General features: G+C 40.1%; 1 protein-coding gene across 2 annotated transcripts in view; it reads left to right on the plus strand.

The window, feature by feature from the left end:
- Positions 1 to 22206, plus strand: part of LOC133536847 (FRAS1-related extracellular matrix protein 2-like) — a 334085-nt gene that overhangs the window by 70288 nt on the left and 241591 nt on the right. For both annotated transcript variants that reach the window (XM_061877482.1, XM_061877483.1), the window contains exon 2: positions 2921 to 2976. The gene's annotated coding sequence lies outside the window, so the exon portion shown is untranslated. The remainder of the gene's footprint in view (positions 1 to 2920; positions 2977 to 22206) is intronic.

The raw sequence follows: 22206 nt of genomic DNA on the forward strand, positions 1-22206 counted from the left end.
AATGGCACTAGCATTTGCTTAATTTAAGAATATTTTTCAACATATTGAACAAAAAGGTCTCATTTTTTTTTCTCCCAAGAAAAGTGCACTTGTTATTAGTGAGAATATACTTATTTTAAGGTATGTTTAGGTTCATTTAGGTTAGCTAATTTTACTTGTTTGGGAAAGTCTTGACGAGCCAAATTTTCTTGTTCTATTAGCAGATAATTTTGCTTGGTTCAAATAAAATATCCCTAATTTTTGTAATTTTTTTTTTTTTTTCTTGTTTTTGAACACAGTCTTTTTGCAGTGTGGAGAGGTGTGCACAGGGATGCGCTGAGGAATGCGCTCGGGCCGCTACAAAATATAGAAAACAATATTTTTTTTAAATCAACCTAAAATTCCACAAAATTAAATGTTTTTGCAGACCCCCTGTTGAGGAGCTCTGCCTCACAGTTAGATCTCAACTTTTAAAATAATAGATATACTGTTAACTGGTTATATGTATCTGTCATGAGAGGTATTAAATTGTGTGCATCCCTACACTGCAAAAACTGAAATCTAACTAAGATTAAATAATTCAAATAAGGGTGATATTTGCTTTTTTTCTTTCTGATAACATAATTCTTCTCACTAAGCAGATTTTATGTGAGAGTGTTTTACTTGTTTTAGGGTTTTGGTCCTTAATGATCTGAATAAGACATTACAGCTCGTTGCTGATATTTTATGACCTATATTGAGTAAAACATGCTTGAAACTAGAAGATCAACTGATGCAGAGCTGTGTCATCAACACTCACAAGTATAAAACTACTTTTTTAAAGTAATAATTTCTTACTTCAAGCATGAAAAAAAAAACATAATGCCGAACGCATATCATTACGTCAAGATAATGGCACCAGCATTTACTTATTTAAATAATATTTTTCAACACATTGAGGAAAACGGTCTTATTTTTTTTCAACCAAAAAAAGTGCACTTGTTATTATTGAGAGTATACTTATTTTAAGGTATTTTTGGGTTCCTTGAGGTTAGCTAATTTTACTTGTTTTGGAAAGTCTTGACGAGCCGGATTTTCTTGTTCTATTGGCGGATAATTTTGCTTATTTAAAAAAAAATACCCCAAATGTTTTGTTTTGTTTTTTTTTCTTCTAGATTTTGAACACATACTTTTTGCAGTGTGGAGAGGTGTGCACAGGGATGCGCTGGGGCCGTGCCAAAATGTAGAAAATAATATATTTTTTTAAATCAACCAAAAATTATACAAATTTAAATGTCTTTGCAGACCCCTTGTTGAAGAGCTCTGCCTTACAGTTAAATCTCAACTTTTAAAATAATAGATATACTGTTAACTGGTTGTATGTATCTGTCATGAGAGGCATTAAATTGTGTGCATCCCTACACTGCAAAAACTGAAATCTAACTAAGATTAAATATTTCAAATAAGGGTGATATTTGCTTATTTTCTGTCTGATAAGATCATTCTTCTCACTAAGCGTGTTTCACTTGTTTTAAGGGTTTTGGTCCTAAATGATCTCTGTAAGATATTACAGCTTGTTGCTGAGATTTTATGACCTATATTGAGTAAAACATGTTTGAAACTAGAAGATCAACTGATGCAGAGCTGTGTCATCAACACTCACAAGTATAAAACTACTTTTTAAAGTAATAATTTCTTACCTCAAGCATGAAAAAAAAATCATAATGCCGAGCGGATATCATTACGTCAAGATAATGGCACCAGCATTTACTTAAATAATATTTTTCAATACATTGAGCAAAACGGTCAAATTTTTTTTCAACCAAGGAAAGTGCACTTGTTATTAGTGAGACAATACTTATTTTAAGGTATTTCTGGGTTAATTGAGGTTAGCTGATTTTACTTGTTTGGGAAAGTCTTGACAAGCCGAATTTTCTTGTTCTATTGGCAGATAATTTTGCTTAGTTCAAATAAAATACCCCCAATTTTTTTTTTTTTTTTTTTCTTGTTTTTGAACACTGCCGTTTTGCAGTGTGGAGAGGTGTGCACAGGGATGTGCTGAGGTATGCGCTCGGGCCGTGACAAAATATAGAAAACAATATTTTTTTTAAATCAACCAAAAATTCCACAAATGTAAATGTTTTGGCAGACCCCCTGTTGAGGAGCTCTGCCTTACAGTTAAGTCTCAACTTTTAAAATAATAGATATACTGTTAACTGGTTATATGTATCTGTCATGAGAGGTATTAAATTGTGTGCATCCCTACACTGCAAAAACTGAAATCTAACTAAGATTAAATATTTCAAATAAGGGTGATATTTGCTTAATTTCTGTCTGATAAGATAATTATTCTCACTAAGCAGATTTTATGTGAGAGTGTTTTACTTGTTTTAGGGTTTTGGTCCTAAATGATCTCAGTAAGATATTACAGCTTGTTGCTGAGATTTTATGACCTATATTGAGTAAAACATGCTTGAAAGTAGAATATCCACTGATGCAAAGCTGTGTCATCAACACTCACAAGAATAAAACTACTTTTTTAAAGTAATAATTTCTTACTTCAAGCATGAAAAAAAAAACATAATGCCGAGCGCATGTCAAGATAATGGCACCAGTATTTACTTAATTAAATAATATTTTTCAACACATTAAGCAAAAATGTCTAATTTTTTTGTACCAAGTAAAGTGCACTTGTTATTAGTGAGAATATACTTATTTTAAGATAGTTTTGGGTTCATTGAGGTTAGCTAATTTTACTTGTTTTGGAAAGTCTTGACGAGCCAAATTTTCTTGTTCTATTGGCAGATAATTTTGCTTAGTTCAAATAAAATACCCCAAATTTTTTTTTTTTTTTTTTCTTGTTTTTGAACACTGACGTTTTGCAGTGTGGAGAGGTGTTTTCTGGTAATCACCTCCTGTATTGTGTGTCTGTAACAACGCCTTGCCATCTCTCGTCTCACAGGACTACTGGCCACTAACGAGTTGTTTTGCCACCAGAAAGACGCACGACATAAAATGGTAAGCAGGACCATCGTTCACCGGCCACCCACAGCAATAACAACCCAAAGTGACGTACAGCACATTAAAGTGAACCTCCACATGCAATATTAACGTGGATGAAGAAGCTGCACATACACGTTCAAGCAGGGTGGGCATCGTGTCAAGTGGCCGCCACCTTTACGGCTCGGCAGCAGCAGGAAGCCCCGCGGGCTCCTTTGGCAGCGGGATGATTAAATAATACAACCTCTAACTTGCAGGGGATCACTCCTGCACAGGGAGTGCGGCAGTTTGAGTTTTTAATAACACACAAACGTCTCGAAGTCGGAAGCATGGATGAACGCGTCATCGCCATCTTACATCTTCTTACATTATTAATACACTGCCAGGACAAAAAAAGGACATGCACTCTAATGTGTTGCTTTGATTTTGTACTTTTCCTTCCCATAAGCTGCTTTTACGTCACATTTATTCTTGTCTGTAGTTGCATTCATTTTTTTCGAAAACCTTGTATAGCACTGTGGTACCTCGGTCTTCAAAATGTCCAAACAGTATGAATTTTTTCCCCTTATAAAAAATTCATTTAAATCAATTAATTTGTTCCAAACATTCAAACATATCAACTTTTTATAGAGAACTAGAAAAGCATTCAGAAAGTAGCGGACCTCTGCCAGGCTCTACCTCCATACAGTAAAAAAAAAAAAAAAAGTCCTAAATCCAGACAGTGATTTGGATCAGCCCCAGAATGTAATTTGTTTATTATCCCATTTCTTACATTTCCTGAAAATATGCCCAAATCTTTTTGAGTAGTCTTTTGCGGAGGAAAGAAACCGAGGGAACACTCTTATCAGTCATCTACTGTCATTGTCTCTGTGGGTGGAGGCGGGACCGTTACCAATCATATTAAGAAGTACAAAACCCAAAACCACTTGGCACGTTGTGTAAATGGTATATAAAAACAGAATACAATCATTTGCAAATCCTTTTGAACCTATATTCAATTGAATAGACTGCAAAGACAAGATACTTAATGTTTTAAATGGAAAATGTTATTTTTTTCAAATATTAGCTTATTTGGAATTTGACGCCTGCAACATGTTTCAAAAAAGCTGGTACAAGTGGCAAAAAAGACTGAGAAAGTTGAGGAATGCTCATCAAACACTTATTTCGAACATCTCACAGGTGAACAGGCTAATTGGGAACAGGTGGGTGCCATGGTTGGGTATAAAAGCAGCTTCCATGAAATGCTCAATCATTCACAAACAAGGATGGGGCGAGGGTCACCACTTTGTGAACAAATGCGTGAGCAAATGGTCCAACAGTTTAACAACATTTCTGGATGAGCTATTGCTATTTAGGGATTTCACCATCTATGGTCTGTAATATCATCAAAAGGTGCAGAAAATCTGGAGAAATCACTGCACGTAAGTGATGATAATACAGACGTTCGATCCCTCAGGCAGTACTTCATCAAAAGGAGACATCTGTGTTTAAAGGATATCACCACATGGGCTCAAGAATGCTTCTGAAAACCACTGTCAGCACCTACAGTTTGTCGCTACATCTGTAAGAGAAAGCTAAAACTCTACTATGCTTCGCTGAGCCTGAGCTCATCTAAGATAGATTGATGCAGAGTGGAAAAGTGTGCTTTGGTCTGACAAGTCCACATTTCAAATTGTTTTTGGAAACTGTGGACGTGGTGTCCACCGGAACGAAGAGGAAAATAACCATCCGGACTGTTATAGGCGCAAAGTTGAAAATCAATCAATCAATGAATCAATGTTTATTTATATAGCCCCAAATCACAAATGTCTCAAAGGACTGCACAAATCATTACGACTACAACATCCTCGGAAGAACCCACAAAAGGGCAAGGAAAACTCACACCCAGTGGGCAGGGAGAATTCACATTCAGTGGGACGCCAGTGACAATGCTGACTATGAGAAACCTTGGAGAGGACCTCAGATGTGGGCAACCCCCCCCCTCTAGGGGACCGAAAGCAATGGATGTCGAGCGGGTCTAACATGATACTGTGAAAGTTCAATCCATAGTGGCTCCAAGACAGCAGTGAGAGTCCCGTCCACAGGAAACCATCTCAAGCGGATCAGCAGCGTAGAGATGTCCCCAACTGATACAGGCGAGCGGTCCATCCTGGGTCCCGACGAGCGGTCCATCCTGGGTCTCGACTCTGGACAGTCAGTACTTCATCCATGGTCATCGGACCGGACCCCCTCCACAAGGGAGGGGGGGACATAGGAGAAAGAAAAGAAGCGGCAGATCAACTGGTCTAAAAAGGAGGTCTATTTAAAGGCTAGAGTATACAGATGAGTTTTAAGATGAGACTTAAATGCTTCTACTGAGGTAGCATCTCGAACTGTTACCGGGAGGGCATTCCAGAGTACTGGAGCCCGAACGGAAAACGCTCTATAGCCCGCAGACTTTTTTTGAGCTCTAGGAATCACTAATAAGCCGGAGTCTTTTGAACGCAGATTTCTTGCCGGGACATACGGTACAATACAATCGGCAAGATAGGATGGAGCTACACCGTATAGTATTTTATACGTAAGTAGTAAAACCTTAAAGTCACATCTTAAGTGCACAGGAAGCCAGTGCAGGTGAGCCAGTACAGGCGTAATATGATCAAACTTTCTTGTTCTTGTCAAAAGTCTAGCAGCCGCTTTTTGTACCAACTGTAATCTTTTAATGCTAGACATGGGGAGACCCGAAAATAATACGTTACAGTAATCGAGACGAGACGTAACAAACGCATGGATAATGATCTCGGCGTCTTTAGTGGACAAAATGGAGCGAATTTTTGCGATATTACGGAGATGAAAGAAGGCCGTTTTAGTAACGCTTTTAATGTGTGACTCAAAGGAGAGAGTTGGGTCGAAGATAATACCCAGATTTTTTACAGAGTCACCTTGTTTTATTATTTGGTTGTCAAATGTTAAAGTTGTATTATTAAATAGAGGTCGGTGTCTAGCAGGACCGATAATCAGCATTTCCGTTTTTTTGGCATTAAGTTGCAAAAAGTTAGCGGACATCCATTGTTTAATTTCATTAAGACACGCTTCCAACTGACTACAGTCCGGCGTGTTGGTCAGCTTTAGGGGCATGTAGAGTTGGGTGTCATCAGCATAACAGTGAAAGCTAATACCGTATTTGCGTATGACGTCACCTAGCGGCAGCATGTAGATGCTGAAGAGTACAGGGCCAAGGACCGAACCCTGGGGAACTCCACACGTTACCTTAACATAGTCCGAGGTCACACTGTTATAGGAGACGCACTGCATCCTATCAGTAAGATAAGAGTTAAACCATGACAGGGCTGAGTCTGACATACCAATTCGTATTTTGATACGCTCTAATAAAATATTATGATCGACGGTATCGAAAGCAGCGCTAAGATCGAGGAGCAGCAACATAGATGACGCATCAGAGTCCATCGTTAGCAATAGATCATTAGTCAATTTTGCGAGGGCTGTCTCAGTCGAGTGATTTGCCCTGAAACCGGATTGAAAGGTTTCACATAGATTGTTAAACGCTAAGTGCTCATTTAGCTGCTCTGCAACAATTTTTTCGAGGATTTTCGAAATAAAGGGAAGGTGAGAGACCGGTCGGTAGTTTACCATGAGGTCAGGATTGAGGTTAGGTCTTTTAAGGAGAGGATGAATAACCGCTTTTTTGAATGCAACGGGAACAGTGCCCGAGGAAAGTGATAAGTTTATAATATTTAGCACTGATGGACCTAATAATACAAAAAGCTCCTTGATAAGTTTCCCAGGAAGTGGGTCAAGTAAACATGTTGTTTGTTTTATTCCATTTACACGTTGTAACAATCCTTCTAATGTTATTTCATCAAAACGAGAGAAACTATTTTGGATATTTGCAGTATCCGCCGTATATACAATCGTATCTGTGTTACTATAACCCCGTTGTAGCTGGGACGCATTGTCTTTAATCTCCTTTCTAATAAGTTCAATTTTCTTATTAAAGAACTTCATAAAGTCATCTGCCGAATGGGTGGAGCTACTGGAAGGAGTCCCTTGTTGGGTTAGCGATGCTACTGTACTAAACAAAAATTTGGGATCGTTTTTATTAATGCGGATGAGATTTGAGTAATAATTAGTTTTAGCTAAGGTAAGCATGCGTTTATAAGTTATTAAAAAGCCAGCATCTGTGATGGTATGGGGGTGTATTAGTGCCCGATTCAAAACGATTCTCGATTCAAAATGAATACTTTTTAATACCATTGGGTGCCAGTTCTATGATGAACCACATTCCTCCATAAAATAGATAAACAATTGTGATACATTTCTGTTTTACTTAAAAGAAACCTGGTTTCGTTTGATAGAATTCTACCCAAACATTTAATAAAGTCAAATACAAATACGTATCCAACACTTCTCGTATACACAGCAGATATGATCATCTACATACATCAACAATATGATTTGTCTGTACAGGACAGCCAAAAAACAAAAATAAAGATTTTGTACCGCAGCGTCAATTGCTGTGTCCAGTGGCACTTTCCATCATTTTCAGCAGACTGCATTGCAAAATTACGAACTGATTCCTCTCATGCAATATCCACCAAGGATTGAGATCATATGAACCCCTTCCCTACTGTATCGACGGTAATTATCCAACGGAAGGCTCCTACCCGTTAGTATTCAGGTGGGGACTTTATTTTTGGCAAGGCAAGGAACATTTTCAGAGTAGTTTTTCTCCTTTTTCAGACGTTCACCTGTAATATTTTCTGTTATGAAGCTATTTGTTAGGCAAATAAACCTCATTTGACTTTTTTGCCGAGCAGCGCTATTGCTCCTGACGTCCTTATAGTCTGGCTACGGCCGTCCGTGCTCGCCTGGGGGAATTGAGAGTGGAGCCGAAGTAAAGAATATGATTCAAGCTGACTGCTTCCGCTGCCTGTTTAGGCATCCAGCATCCCAAGGGTAAAAATGAAAATTGTAGGAGATGGATTTGGCTGCCGGCTGGCTCGCCGTGCGCTTCTGCAGGTTGCACAATATTTTTTATTTTTTTCTATTTTAGCGCGAGATCACCTCAGAGGCGAAGGTGCCAATTTTTCCAGTGTGAAGCGGCGTAGAGGAATTGGACCTGACAGAAACCTGATGAGCTGCAATCGCCGCCATAATGGCGTCTGCGAAGCTGAGGCTGCAACGTCTGGAGGTGCACCAACAGAAATGGAATTAAAAATGGTGTTATTAACAGCGGTTATTAAAGGGGAATTGAATTCAATCCGGGCAGCACGGTGATACGGGGGTTAGTGCATGTGCTTCACAATACGAAGGTCCTGGGTTGGATCCTGCGCTCGGGATCTTTCTGTGTGGAGTTTGCATGTTCTCCCCTTGACTGCGTGGGTTCCCTGCGGGTACTCCGGCTTCCTCCCACCGCCAAAAACATGCACCTGGGGATAGGTTGATTGGCAAAACTAAATTTTCCCTCGTGTGTGAATGTGAGTGTGAATGTTGTCTGTCTATCTGTGTTGGCCCTGTAGTGAGATGGCGACTTGTCCAGGGTGTACGCCGCCTTCCGCCCGAATGCAGCTGAGATAGGCTCCAGCAGAAAATGGATGGATGGATGGACGAATTCAATCCTTTTACAAGACAAGAATACATATGGAGCGGCATAGCTCGGTAGATTGGCCGTGCCAGCAACTTGAGGGTTCCAGGTTCAATTCCCGCTTCCGCCATTCTCGTCACTGTCGTCGTGTCCTTGGGCAAGACACTTTACCCAGCTGCTCCCAGTGCCACCCATACTGGTTTAAATGTAACTCAGATATTGGGCTTCACTATGTAAAGCGCTTTGAGTCACTAGAGACAAAGCGCTATGTAAAAAAAAAACTCAGTTCAGTTCAATATGTTTTTCTTCATTTTATGCATTCAAAATTGTAACATACAGCAAGTAAGAGGTGGCTAACAATGAAGATAACGAGAGTAGTATATTGCAGCCATATAGCCCTCTTAAAAACATCCAAAAAGTGAAAATATTACTCCCATTGAAAAATTGTGACTAGTATTAGCGAGATTGTTATTATGTGTGCTAACACAGAGGAACTACTTTTAGAGGCATAGTGATCACACAGAAGTAACACGTTTATGCTGCTATTGACATATTGAGCTGTTGCTGCATCGCCTCTGAGTTGGTTGGTTCATTCTAGATTTAAAATCATGCCTCTCACTTGTATAGTAGATTGTTGTGGTCATAAACCGAGAAGTTGGTCAACTTTGACTTTTAACTTAAAGCTGGAGATTGCGAGAAAGACACAAAAAGACGCTTGTTTCGTTTTTGTTTTTTCTACCTGCTGTGGTATAAAATCATCCGAGTGAAGCTGTTGCCGCTCCTCCACATTAAAAGGAGCCAGATGACTTAGTTCAAGCATCTGGTCAGAATGCCCCCCGAACGCTTCCCTGTGGAGTTGTTTAGGCCGGTGTTATGTAAAGACAGGGGGAAGGAGATGGCGCGACAACAGAAGATCAAGCTCAACTGGTTTATTGAGTGCTTGATGAATACATGGGGTGTGTATGCTACTATGTCTGTGAATAGAATACTATGTGTGGAGATTAACCCTATGTAAACACCGTAGGGTTTGTTGGAGTGCGTGTTGGTTGTGTAGCGTCCAAGTCCAAGGGAAGAGGCAAAGAAGTCCGAGGTCCGAGCGGGGTCGTTTGCAAGAGAGAGGTGTCCGGAAGTCCAAGGCAGGAGACAAGGAGATCAAACAAGGTCCAGAGGGGAAAAGGCAGCAGCAAGAAACAAGAGACAAAAATGGGATCAGGATTGGCACGAGGAAGACAAGCAAACGGGCGAGAGCAGTAGGGAAGTCAGAGACGCGAAGCTTACTGAGCACAGGGCTACGATCGGACAAGGAGAAGTCAGCGGCGAGGCTCTTTAACCTGTCGTCCCTCACCAGGTGCGTTGACTGCAGATTGCCTCCGGCTGCGGCGGATATGTGGACGCGGTCTGCGCAGCGAGCGCAGGGGCGTGACTAGCGGCGCTCACGGTGCTTCCCCAGAGGAGGGAAAAGTGGACTGCGCGTGCGCCGTAACAGCCAGTAGGAGACCACGGGGAAGACCCAGGACACGGTGGAGAGACTGTGTCTCCCAGCTGGCTTGGGAACGCCTTGGGATCCCCTAGGAAGAGCTGGATGACGTAGCGGGGGTAAGGGAAGTCTGGGTTTTTCTGCTTAGGCTGCTTCCCCCGTGACCCGACTTTGGATATGTGAACAAGATTGATGGGTGAATAGATGCATTTAAACCCCAACAAATACTTGCATTGTTTAATTGAGATAGTATTAAGCAGTCAACAATACTTATCAACTATAACTGACCTTGTAAACAACCATATCTGCACCTTTTAATGGTACTCTGTTGTAAACAGCATTCAATTCATGCACCATGTCAGAAAGAAGTCTTGACAGGCATTTCTGGACTCAATGAAACCTGGTCACTGACACATAAACAAGCTAGAATGACATTCGGTAAAGCCCAGACCCCCTCCAAGGTCCAAATACAGTAGATCCTCGCTATTCCGAGACCACCCGCCAATAACAAATAAATGGAAGTAAGTGAGACTCCCATAAAAAGGTCTCTTTTTGACGTGCTTATGCCGCTGTATGTCACACCGACTCGCTCCAAGTCCTCCTGCTAGCCTGACATTGCAGTTCTCTTCCGATTTCTAATCAACATTCGCAATGAGAGTGTATATTTGTACGTGTTTCTGCAGTAAAACTGTGACCTTTGTGATGATTACATTTAGGTAGATTATTAGTTTTAGCATCAGACCCTTCCCTGTACTAAAATAAATAATAAAATGTATTATTCTCAGGGCATTCAAATCAATGCAACTGGACTGTTTGGTTTGTGTTGGAAGATGTGCTTGGATTAGTGGCGACCTGGATGAATGCCATAAAATGTGCAAGTAGTCAATATTAATGAACGATAATGAAAGAGGATTGGCAGATGTAAACAGAGTCACTTTTTAGGCGTTAGCACACTCTGTCAACTCTTTTGGGGCGGCCGTGCCAGAAACCTGAGGGTTGCAGGTTCGCTTCCCACCTATTGACATTCAAATTGCTGCCGTTGTGTCTTTGGGCAGGACAATTCACCCTCGCCCCCGTCGCCGCTCACACTGGTGAATGAATGATGAATGAATGAATGGTGGTGGTCGGAGGGGCCGTAGGCGCAAACTGGCAGCCACGCTTCCGTCAGTCTACCCCAGGGCAGCTGTGGCTACTGATGTAGCTTACCACCACCATGTGTGAATGAATGATGGGTTCCCACTTCACTGTGAGCGCTTTGAGTATATAACAATAGAAAAGCGCAATATAAATCTAATCCATTATTGTTATTATTATTATCTGCGGGTCACTTATCATGCTGGATAGCTACCACAGAAGGTGTCCCTCCATAATCTACGTCAGGGACGTCCGGGTCAATTTGCGGCTCACACCTTGAGTTTTGATGGCCCGTAACGTATTGTCGGAAAAAAAAAAAAAAAGAGCATAAAGACCAAATGTTAATGAGAAAAATCTGAAATGTTGGTACGAATAACTAAAACAAACTAAAACCAGTAAAGTTGGCACGTTGTGTAAATCATAAATATAAACAGAATACAATGGTTTGCAATTCCTTTTCAACTTATATTCAATTGATTAGACTGCAAAGACAAGAAAATTACCGTATTTTTCGGAGTATAAGTCGCACCTGCAGAAAATGCATAAAAAAGAAGGAAAAAAACATATTCACGTCGCACTGGAGTAGAAGTCGCATTTTTGGGGGAAATTTATTATATAAAATCCAACAAGAACAGACATTTGAAAGGCAATTTATAATAAATAAACGTGAGGGGGACCTAGTCCATGTTAATAATATGATCTGGCGTCACGTTGTGCTCACTTTCATGCTTTTCAATGAACTTGCGGATATTGTCTACCTTGGATTGGAAGTCTGCTGGCAGTTTTTGGAACATTGTTGTCCTTGCTCTGATAGAGAGGCAATTGCGTTGCAAGAAGCGGTAACACCAAGATCCTCCCGCAAAGTCATTTCTATTCATCTCCTTAGCAACTACCTGGGCGTGGAGACGTAACCGTACGCTTGACAAGCCTCTCCCGGCAGCACGTTGTTCAAGCACCCATTTGGCTCTTCATTCAAATTCGTCCCTCGAGCTGTGGCCACCTAGCTTTTTGCCCGCGATTAGCTTTTTTAGTTTTCTTCATATCAGTAATAGTCTCCGCTTTTCGCCAGTCCCTTACAAGTTTCACGTTTACTCCAAACTTTCTTTCTGCTGCTCGATTGCCGTTTCCTGCTGTGTATTTCACTACTTCCAGCTTGTAACCTGCAGTATATGCTTTCCTTTTCGGTGCCATTTTTGTTCAGCCCTTTGTTTTTATAAGTTACCGCCAATGTACCGTAGCAGGTAGCGTCTTCTTTCCCACAATGCATTTCTGCCATGACCCGCCTCCGCCGAATTTTCATTGGTTGACGTGTGTGTGTGACGATTGCTGACATCCACCTAGTCTCATACGTGAATGAGATAAATATTATTTGATATTTTACGGTAATATGTTAATAATTTCACGCATAAGTCGCTCCGGAGTATACGTCGCACCCCCGGCCAAACTATGAAAAAAACTGCGATTTATTTTCCGAAAAATACGGTAATGTTCGAACTGAGAAACGTAATTTTTTGGGGGCAAATAATCGTTAACTTAGAATTTAATGGCAGCAACACATTGCAAAAAAGTTGGCACGGGCATTTTTACCACTGTGTTACATGGCCTTTCCTTTTAACAACACTCAGTAGACGTTTGGGAACTGAGGAGACTTGCACTGACAGATGTAGCAACAAACTGTAGTTACTGACAGTTGCTTTCTGAAATGTTCCTGAGCCCATGTGGTGATATTCTTTACACACTGATGTCGCTTTTTGATGCAGTACTGCCTGAGGTATTGAAGGTTTATTACGCTTACGTGCAATGATTTCTGCAGATTCCCTGAACCCATCAATCCATTCATTTTCTACGGCTTATTCCCGGCCGTTGGGGCCGCGGGGGGCGCTGGTGCCTATCTCAGCTACAATCGGGCGGAAGGCGGCGTACACCCTGGACAAGTCGCCACCTCATCGCAGGGCCAACACAGGTAGACACTGAAGCTTTTGATGATTTTACAGACCGTAGATGGTAAAATCCCTAAATTCCTTGCAATAGATCGTTGAGGAATGTTGTTCTTAAACTGTTTGACAATTTGCTCACGCATTTCTTCACAAAGTGGTGACCCTCGGCCCATCCTTGTTTGTGAATGATTGAACGTTTCATTGAAGGTGCTTTTACACCCAATCATGGCACCCACCTGTTCCCAATTGGCCTGTTCACCTGTGGGATTTTCCAAATAAGTGCTTGATGAGCACTCCTCAACTTTCTCAGTATTTTTTGCCACTTGTGCCAGCTTTTTTTCAACATGTTGCAAGTGTCAAATTCCATATAAGCTAATATTTGCAAGAAATAACAAAGTTTACCAGTTCGAACATCACATTTCTTGTATTTGCAGTCTATTCAATTGAATATAGGTTGGAAAGGATTTGAAAATCATTGCATTCTGTTTTTATTTACCATTTACACAACCTGCCAACTTCACTGGTTTTGGGTTATATAATAATAGTGCACATTGTCACCTATAATACAAAGCTGACACAAAGTTTTGACTTTAAATGTTAATATAATGCAGTGGCGAGCCGTGCGTTTACTACCTTCAGTGATGTCGAGTTGTTCCGACTTCAATAAATATCTCTCAAAATACCATAATTAGTCAATAGTGTACAAAACGCGCTATTTTTTGGCGCATTTAAAAATCAATAAACCCACATTAGAAATTAAATTATATCTTACGTACTACTGTCAAAATTGAAATAATTACAAAAAACAACATATTTGATGTGAAAAAATATATTTGTACTCACAATTTGTAGCTGTATAGTCAGTTTTCCCGCTCGTAGTTGGTTGATTTGAGTAGAAGTGGCGAGCAAAACATTTCACCCCCTGCGACAGCTCAGCTAGTTTCAAGGGGTCGTATTTAGTTTCTCTTTAAATATCCTTCTTGAAAATGGCCTTGCAAATATATATTTGCCACCTCATCAACGTTTTGCTCTCCTTCATTTTGGGTTCATTAAAAAGTGAGTACCACTGATTTCTCCGCTGGCCGGGTATGGCGCCGGTGCCACCTCCTGCTTTCGTAAATCACAAGTTGTGATTGGATGCTCACTTGGGAGTGACAAGTGAGCATCCAATCACAGTGGCGTTTAATGTAAGGCGTCCACTGTCAGTAACTCGCGATCTGATTAGTTATCGCAACTGTCTAGCAACTGAATGCCCTCTGTTGGTTTACACTGCATAGTCGCCGCTAAAGTTGGTTTAGAATGCGTCCGGCAGAATTCATACAGGGCTGGCGACAAGCTAGATTAATTCTGATTGGATAGAAGCTCCAACGTAAAAACAAGCAACACTGGAGCCTAATGTGACATGAAGAGAATATACCGTATTTCCTTGAATTGCCGCAGGGTATGTAGTATGCGCCTGCCTTGAATTACTGCTGGGTCAAACTCGCTTTGCTAAATAATTAGCGCATCCTTAGTATTACCGCCTGGTCAAACTCGTGACGTCACTACTGACACTTCCCCTGTCATCATTTTCTAAATGGAGGAGGCTGATTTCAATACCGGTAATTTGAAATTGTATAAAGGGAAGAAGATTAAGAGCTATTCAGTAGGATTTAAGGTCCAAGCTTACATTACACTCAATTTTTTACTGCATGGCTTTGGTAAGTGCCGGAGTGAGAAGAGGTTTTAAAATATTTAGCGCATGCTTACTTTTACCGCATGCCATTGGTAAGCGCAGGAGTGAGAAGAGGTTTTAAATTAATTAGCGCCCCGGCGGCAATTCAAGGAAATACGGTATTTATAGAATAAATCAAATAAAATTTACTTTTATTAATTTATGATCACTATTTATGTTAGGCCAGCAGAGAACGTCTTGCTAGCCCGTACCATGAATTGATTTACGTGGACCCCGACTTAAACAAGTTGAAAAACTTATTCGGGTGTTACCATTTAGTGGTCAATTGTATGGTATATGTACTGTACTGTGCAATCTACTAATAAAAGAAATAAGAAATGTGGGTATGATAATGTACCGACATGCAAAATTCTCCTTTTGTTGTCTCAAAATGTGCACAAATCCCCCAAGCTGATGGTTCCTCAGCAGCTTGTTTATGCAGTAGACTTTTTCCTTTTAAATTCTGTTCATCTGCAGCAGCCCGTTTAGGCATCAGAGTAGAGGGGGATTGAGTGAGATTTACCATATTCATATACTTAGTAATGTTTTTAGCCCCACCACAAGCTAACTTCCTCTTCAACAGCTGTGTGAACCTTTTCCCATCGAGGCGGCAAACTGTTTGGAGTGATTTCATCGCACCTTCCGCAGTTATATATGAAATCCATTATAACTTGGTTTAACTTTGATATATTTTGATACACTTCCATTCCACATCTGTTCCTGCAGCAGCCTGTTTAAGCATCAACATAGATGGGATTTAATTATTGCTAATTTTGTTAGTAGCCGCCAACTTTAGTGAAAAATCCACATCTTTAGCCTCCGACATTATTATTTCTACATAAAAGTTCCACTATTCCTTTTCATCTGCAGCAGCCCGTATAAGCATCTGAATAGAGGGGATTTAATGAATAGTATTTACTATGTTGGTTGCTACCATATCCATCTTTAACTTTGGTATTCTTTAAAATTCTAAATAGTCCCACTGGATGATACCTTCCTCTTTAAGTTCTATGTCAACAGCTGCCCATCAAGGCAGTAAAGAGTTAGGACAATTTGCTTTTAGCGGTGAAAAACACTGTAGCCTTATATAACTTTGTTATATTTTGACACACTTCCCATCTCATCCTGTTCCAGGTCTGTTTCTGCAGCAGCCCGTTTAGGCATGAGAGTAGAGGGAATTTAACCAACAAGTTGTGTGACATTTACCATATTCATATACTTTGTGATGTTTTTGTCGTTCAAAATTATTGCACCACAAGCTATTATCCTCCTCAACTGCTGTGTCAACCGCTGCCCATCTAGGCGGCAAATTGTTTGGAGTGATTAAATTGCACCTTCTGTGAAATTCTTGTTTAACTTTGATATATTTTGATACACTTCCATTCCACGTCTGTTACTGTAGCAGCCTGTTTAAGCATCAACATAGATGGGATTTAATTATTGCTAATTTTGTTAGTAGCTGTCACTGCAGAGAAATTCCACTTCATCTGCCTCCAACATTATTATTTTTACAATAAGTTCCGCTATTCATTTTCAGCTGCAGCAGCCCATTTAGGCATATGAACAAACAAATTGAGTGAGATTTACCATATTCATTTACTTTGTGATGTTTTGTCGTTCACAATAATTGCACCACACACTATTTTCCCCCTCAACTACTGTCAGTTGCTGCCCATCTAGGCGGCAAATTGTTTGGAGTGAATAAATCGCACCTTCTGCAGTTATCTGTGAAATTCTTGTTAAACTTTGATATATTTTGATGCACTTCCATTCCACGTCTGTTACTGCAGCAGCCTGTGTAAGCATCAACATAGATGGGATTTAATTATTGCTACTTTTGTTAGTAGCTTTCAAATCCAGTGAAATTCCACTTCATCTGCCTCCAACATTATTATTTTTACAAAAAGTTCTGCTATTCATTTTCATCTGCAGCAGCCCATTCAGGCATATGAATAGAGGGGATTAAAATAATGGTATGTATTTTGCTGGTTGCTCCCATATCCATGTATAACTTTGGTATTCTTTAAAATTCAAAATAGTCCCTCTTTAAGTTTTGTGTCAACAGCTGCCCATCTAGACAGTAAACAGTTAGGACAGTCTGCTTTTAGTGGTGAAAAACACTGTAGCCTTATCTAACTTTGGTATATTTTGGCACACTTCCCATCTCATCCTGTTCCACGTCTGTTTCTGCAGCAGCCCGTTTAGGCATGAGAGTAGAGGGGATATAACTAACAGGTTGAGTGAGATTTACCATATTCATATACTTTGTGAGGTTTTTGTCGTTCAAAATAATCGCATAGCACGCTATCTTCCCTCTCAACTACTGTGTCAACCACTGCCCATCTAGGCGGCAAACTCTTTGGGGTGATTTAATCGCCACTTCTGCAGTTATCTGTGGAATCCTTGTTTGACTTTGATGCATTTTGATACACTTCCATTCCACGTCTGTTACTGCAGTAGCCTGTTTAGGCATCAACAAAGATGGGACTGGGTTATTGATCCTTTTGTTAGTAGCTGTCAACTCGAGTGAAATTCCACTTCATCTGCCTCCGACATTATTATTTTTACAATAAGTTCTGCTATTCCTTTTCATCTGCAGCAGCCCATTTAGGCATCTGAATAGAGGGTATTTTATTAATGGTGTGTATTTTGCTGGTTGCTGCCATATCCATCAATACGTTTGGTATTCTTTAAAATTGTAAATAGTCCCACTGGATGATACCTTCCTCTTTAAGTTCTGTGTCAACAGCTGCCCATCTAGGCGGTAAACAGTTAGGACATTTTGCTTTTAGTGGTGAAAAACACTGTAGCCTTGTGTAACGTTGGTATATTTTAGTACACTTTTCCATCTCTTCCTGTTCCACGTCTGTTTCTGCAGCAGTGACATGCTGACAACCAGTGAATTCCACTGTTATTATTTTTATAAACACCTTAAAGTTGAAACTGAGGCAGCCCTTTAGTGTTGTGTCGGTGTCAACGTGTTTTAAGTTCAGCTAGCGCTCCCGTAGCCACACAGAGCGGCGGAATCTTGTAAGATGTCACGTCGTCACAACTTGCATATGTTTTCGAAAACTTACAGTAGAAAGGGGATTCCTAGGGCCCCATTCATCACAGTTTACCTGACACATGAAACGTGACAAATTGGGGGCGTTGCACTATCCAGTTAGTCGAGTGTTGACTATCTAAAAATGTGTTTTGTGGCAATTCCACCTTTGACCACAGCGTCAGTCATAGGGTTGTACGGTATACCAGTATTAGTATAGTACTGCGATACTAAATAATCATTTTCGGTACTATACCGACTCTGAAAAGTACCCCCACCCGCTACTTAGTTCGGATTGATATCCCAAATTCGTGGTATCTTCCAAAACTAATGTAAAGTATCAAACTACAGAAGAATAAGTGATTTTTACATTTTAACAGAAGTGTAGATAGAACATGTTAAAAGAGAAAGTAAGCAGATATTAACATTAAATGAACAAGAACAATAATAACTGATTTTTTCTACCACTTGTCCTTAATAAGTTTGACAAAATAAAAGAATGATAAATGCCTCAATATATTACTGCATATGTTGGCAGCTAAATTAGGACCTTTGTTTGTTTACTTACTACTAAAAGACAAGTTGTCTTCATGTTCACTATTTTATTTGAGGAAAAACATTCAGTAATCAATCAATCAATCAATATTTATTTATATAGCCTTAAATCACAAGTGCCTCAAAGGGCTGCACAAGCCACAACGACATCCTCGGTTCAGAGCCCACAAAAGGGCAAGGAAACACTCACAACCCAGTGGGACGTCAATGTAGATGACTATGACAAACCTTGGAGAGGACCGATAAGACACATATGTTTAATAGACCCTAAGATTGTTTGTTAAAATAAAGCCAGTAATGCAATTTATTTTGGTCCACTTTATTTGCAAAGTACTGAAAAGTATCAAAATAATTTTGGTTCTGGTACCAGTACCCTGCGATGAGGAAGCAACTTGTCCAGGGTGTACCCCGCCTTCCGCCCGATTGTAGCTGAGATAAGCACCAGCGCCCCCCGCGACCCCAAAGGGATTAAGCGGTAGGAAGTGGATGGATGGATGGATTGATGGTACCAGTACCAAAATATTGGTATCACGACAACACTAGTCAGTTACTATGTATTGTCTCGCTTTCCATCATGTCATGATCCATGTCCCGGATCATGTTTTGTTGTGTTCTGTTAGTTTTGAACTCCATTAGTTCCTGTTTTTTGCGCACCCTTGTTTATTTTAGTTACCATGGCTACTTATTATTTCCACCTGCCTCTGATCAGTGTTCACCTGCTCACCTGCAGCCCGAGCACTGATCAGAGGCATTATTTGAACCTGCCTTGCCCTCCAGTCAGTGCTGGAGGATTGTTTGCTGTATGCTGTGGACTGCCTGGTTTTTTAATGCTGTGAGCTATTCCCTGGATCCCGACTTCTGTCCCTGTTTCGTGATTTCTGGTTCGTGTTTTCTTTGCCTTTTTTTTTTTTTTGGAACATTTCTTTCTTTCTTTTCTTAGTTTATTTCGAACACGGCATACCTACAACATTATACATCAGGCAATTTCATCATTTCACAATACATCATGTATACTGCTCTAAGGTTATATTTCTCCTCTTTAGTTGAGAAGAATTGTTGTACATTCTTTGGTAGCAGGTTATAATTTACCTGTTTGCAATTTTACCAAATCACCAAACTTTAATATTTTTGACTCAATAAATAAAGGCTTTGTATGTTCTCTATATCCAACATTATGTATTATTCTAATTGATATTTTTTGTAACACAGTTAACCAATTGTAGTTGTTTGTAGTTGTTTCCCCATATTTCTGCACAATAACTCACATATGGTAACACTAGCGAGCAGTAGAGAACATAAAGGGATTTTTGGCCCGGGACGTATTTTGCTTTCATTATTGAAAAATGTTTTCATGTCCCAAGCCTGTCATCTCTGCATCTTGGTGTTCGTCACCACCACTTCGTAACACGTCATTTTCAGCCAACTGCATTGCTAAATGATAATCCCTTCCATACTGTAGGGTGAATGACGTGTTTTCTGCACAAAAAAATACAAACAAAAAAAAAAGTTTAAAAAATGTGCAAAAAACTTTAGACCAAAAATTAGGACGTGGAGCCACAAACAAGGAAGTAATAAAAATGGAGTCCCAGTGTTGAGGTGACTGATGCAGACACTCAGTAATTCCTGTGAGGCTCTGCGAGGCGTAAGTAGAAAAATGAAGCATGGCCGTAGCTAACGGGAACCGACATCCAAATAATACCGGCGCTACTGTCGGTCATCCGTCTCTAGCTGACCACACGCCGCAGCACCTCATTATCCCGCTGTCACAGCGGCGGTCTCAGGGCGCCGCACGTGATGTATATCTCCGTTAACACACTTCTAATAATGGCGTCAGTGACAGAGGGGAATGCGGGGAAGAGCGCGGCCATGACGAGGCCTGACATTCTGATGTAATGAACGTTCCGGCACAAGCAGGAAAACATGACGTTTTTAGATCATGCTCGGCCGCGGGGTAGCGTCGAGATTTCCCTCAGCGTGGCAGTTTCAATGCGGGCATAATTTCACCCGAGTCAACACGAAGGAAACACAAGCTGGCGGCGAAACAAAAAAAGTTATTCTTTGCAGCGAACAGTTTCTAGATGTGTTGTTCTTGGACTGAAAGTAAACGTCCAGTGAATAAGCAGGGGCGTTCCTACAGTGCGACATTGTTACCTTGGCAATAAATCTCATCAAGGAGGCAGCGACCGCTCTCTTCAGCGTTTTTTCAGACATGACACTTTGATGCCGTGACTATTTACGCGGAATTTGACATAAATCTAATAAGACAGAATACCATAAAGCATCCCTTTGCTTCAAACCTGCAGCTTGAAGGTTTGAGGTGTGATCCAATTCCCGCTCCGCAGGGGTTGCTGTCAGAAAGTTTTATTTGGCGGCTTTTTCAGTTTTGTCTTCTAGCCAGAAACTAGGGAGGCCCGAGGGGCTTCGCTTCGCAGTTTACTCCACTATACTTATAATTGGACTCTGTCAACAATGTCCACATGCCAAACTTTGACACAAGCTTTATTTGGCCACCGGAACAATCAATTATGCAGCTGTTGTCTTCTTTCGCAAGGGTATGGAGTTAGTTTTTCTGTATTATGAAAGCTTTTTTTTGGACACTGAATTTTTGTAACTGAAGTTTTTACATCAAATTATGCTGAAAATGTATGTGAAATAAATATTTAGTGTAAAATCAGAATCAAAATTATCAGCACAATCCCATTCAAGATCAGACAAACATTACAGGGAGACAGAACAGGATCGTTGACGGGTCTGCCAACTTCCGGCGCCCCTTACAAAAAAGGTGAGATACAGGTAAACAAGTGGGGGGGAATGAGAGAAAAAATTAAATAAAATAAAATTTAGAAAATCGGTCTCAGCCTGGGCCCCTAGAGAGGGGGTCCAGACTGAGGCCATAAAATAAAAAAAATCGGTCTAAGCCTGGGCCCCTGAAGAGGAGGTCCAGACTGAGGCCAAGGGGAAAAAAAACTCATAGCCATAGCACACATCCCTCTTACATGTGTGTAAGAGGGAAACATCAAAGAAAACAAAGTACATTAAAGACATTAAAAGAGCAGAGCTGATTCAACCAGCCACTTCTACGTACAGCTATGAATAAAAAGTAAAGGACGAATTAGTGTTAAAAAAAAATTCAGGACAGACATTTTTTTTGGGACTGATTGATACATTTTTATTTCAAATATGCAAAAAAAAAAAAAAAAAAAACAGAACAAGAGCAAGCATGATCCAATACAGTGTTCAAATAGTGGATCGATTGCTTCTGTTTTAATTTACCAGAAGTGGGTCTTGAGTCTTTCAACAATATTTTCAAAACTTGATATTTCTACGCTGATTTTTTTTTAATACAATATATTTGAAAACACTGCACTTAACAAACTGAAATGTTAACCACACATTTCGTCCACAAATTTTCATTCAGGGAAAATGTCAGCATAATTTACTGGAAAATAATTCAGTTCACTGAATTCAAATGCAGAAAAATGTAAAAAAATACAACAAAAATAATAATAAAGACACCAATTAACCTCCGTATATGGGTTTAATTTAAGTTGGATGACAAAGAAATCCAATAAGAAATGTTTTCCCGAATTAAAGTCTTACATAAACAAATGCAGATCAATGAGTCCCATTCAAGTACACAAGCTAACTGGAACCAAACAAGGTGCATTCAGCCTGTTATTAGAAATTTTAAAAATATGTTTCATGTACAAGAGTTTTGATTATGCTAACTTTCTTTTTGTTGTTGTAAAATGTGCACTCAATTGTTGCACCTTTGGTTAGTCGCTGCCAACTATAGCCAAATTC

This window comes from Nerophis ophidion, linkage group LG18, assembly GCF_033978795.1.
Source record: "Nerophis ophidion isolate RoL-2023_Sa linkage group LG18, RoL_Noph_v1.0, whole genome shotgun sequence".
Taxonomy (NCBI): domain Eukaryota; kingdom Metazoa; phylum Chordata; class Actinopteri; order Syngnathiformes; family Syngnathidae; genus Nerophis; species Nerophis ophidion.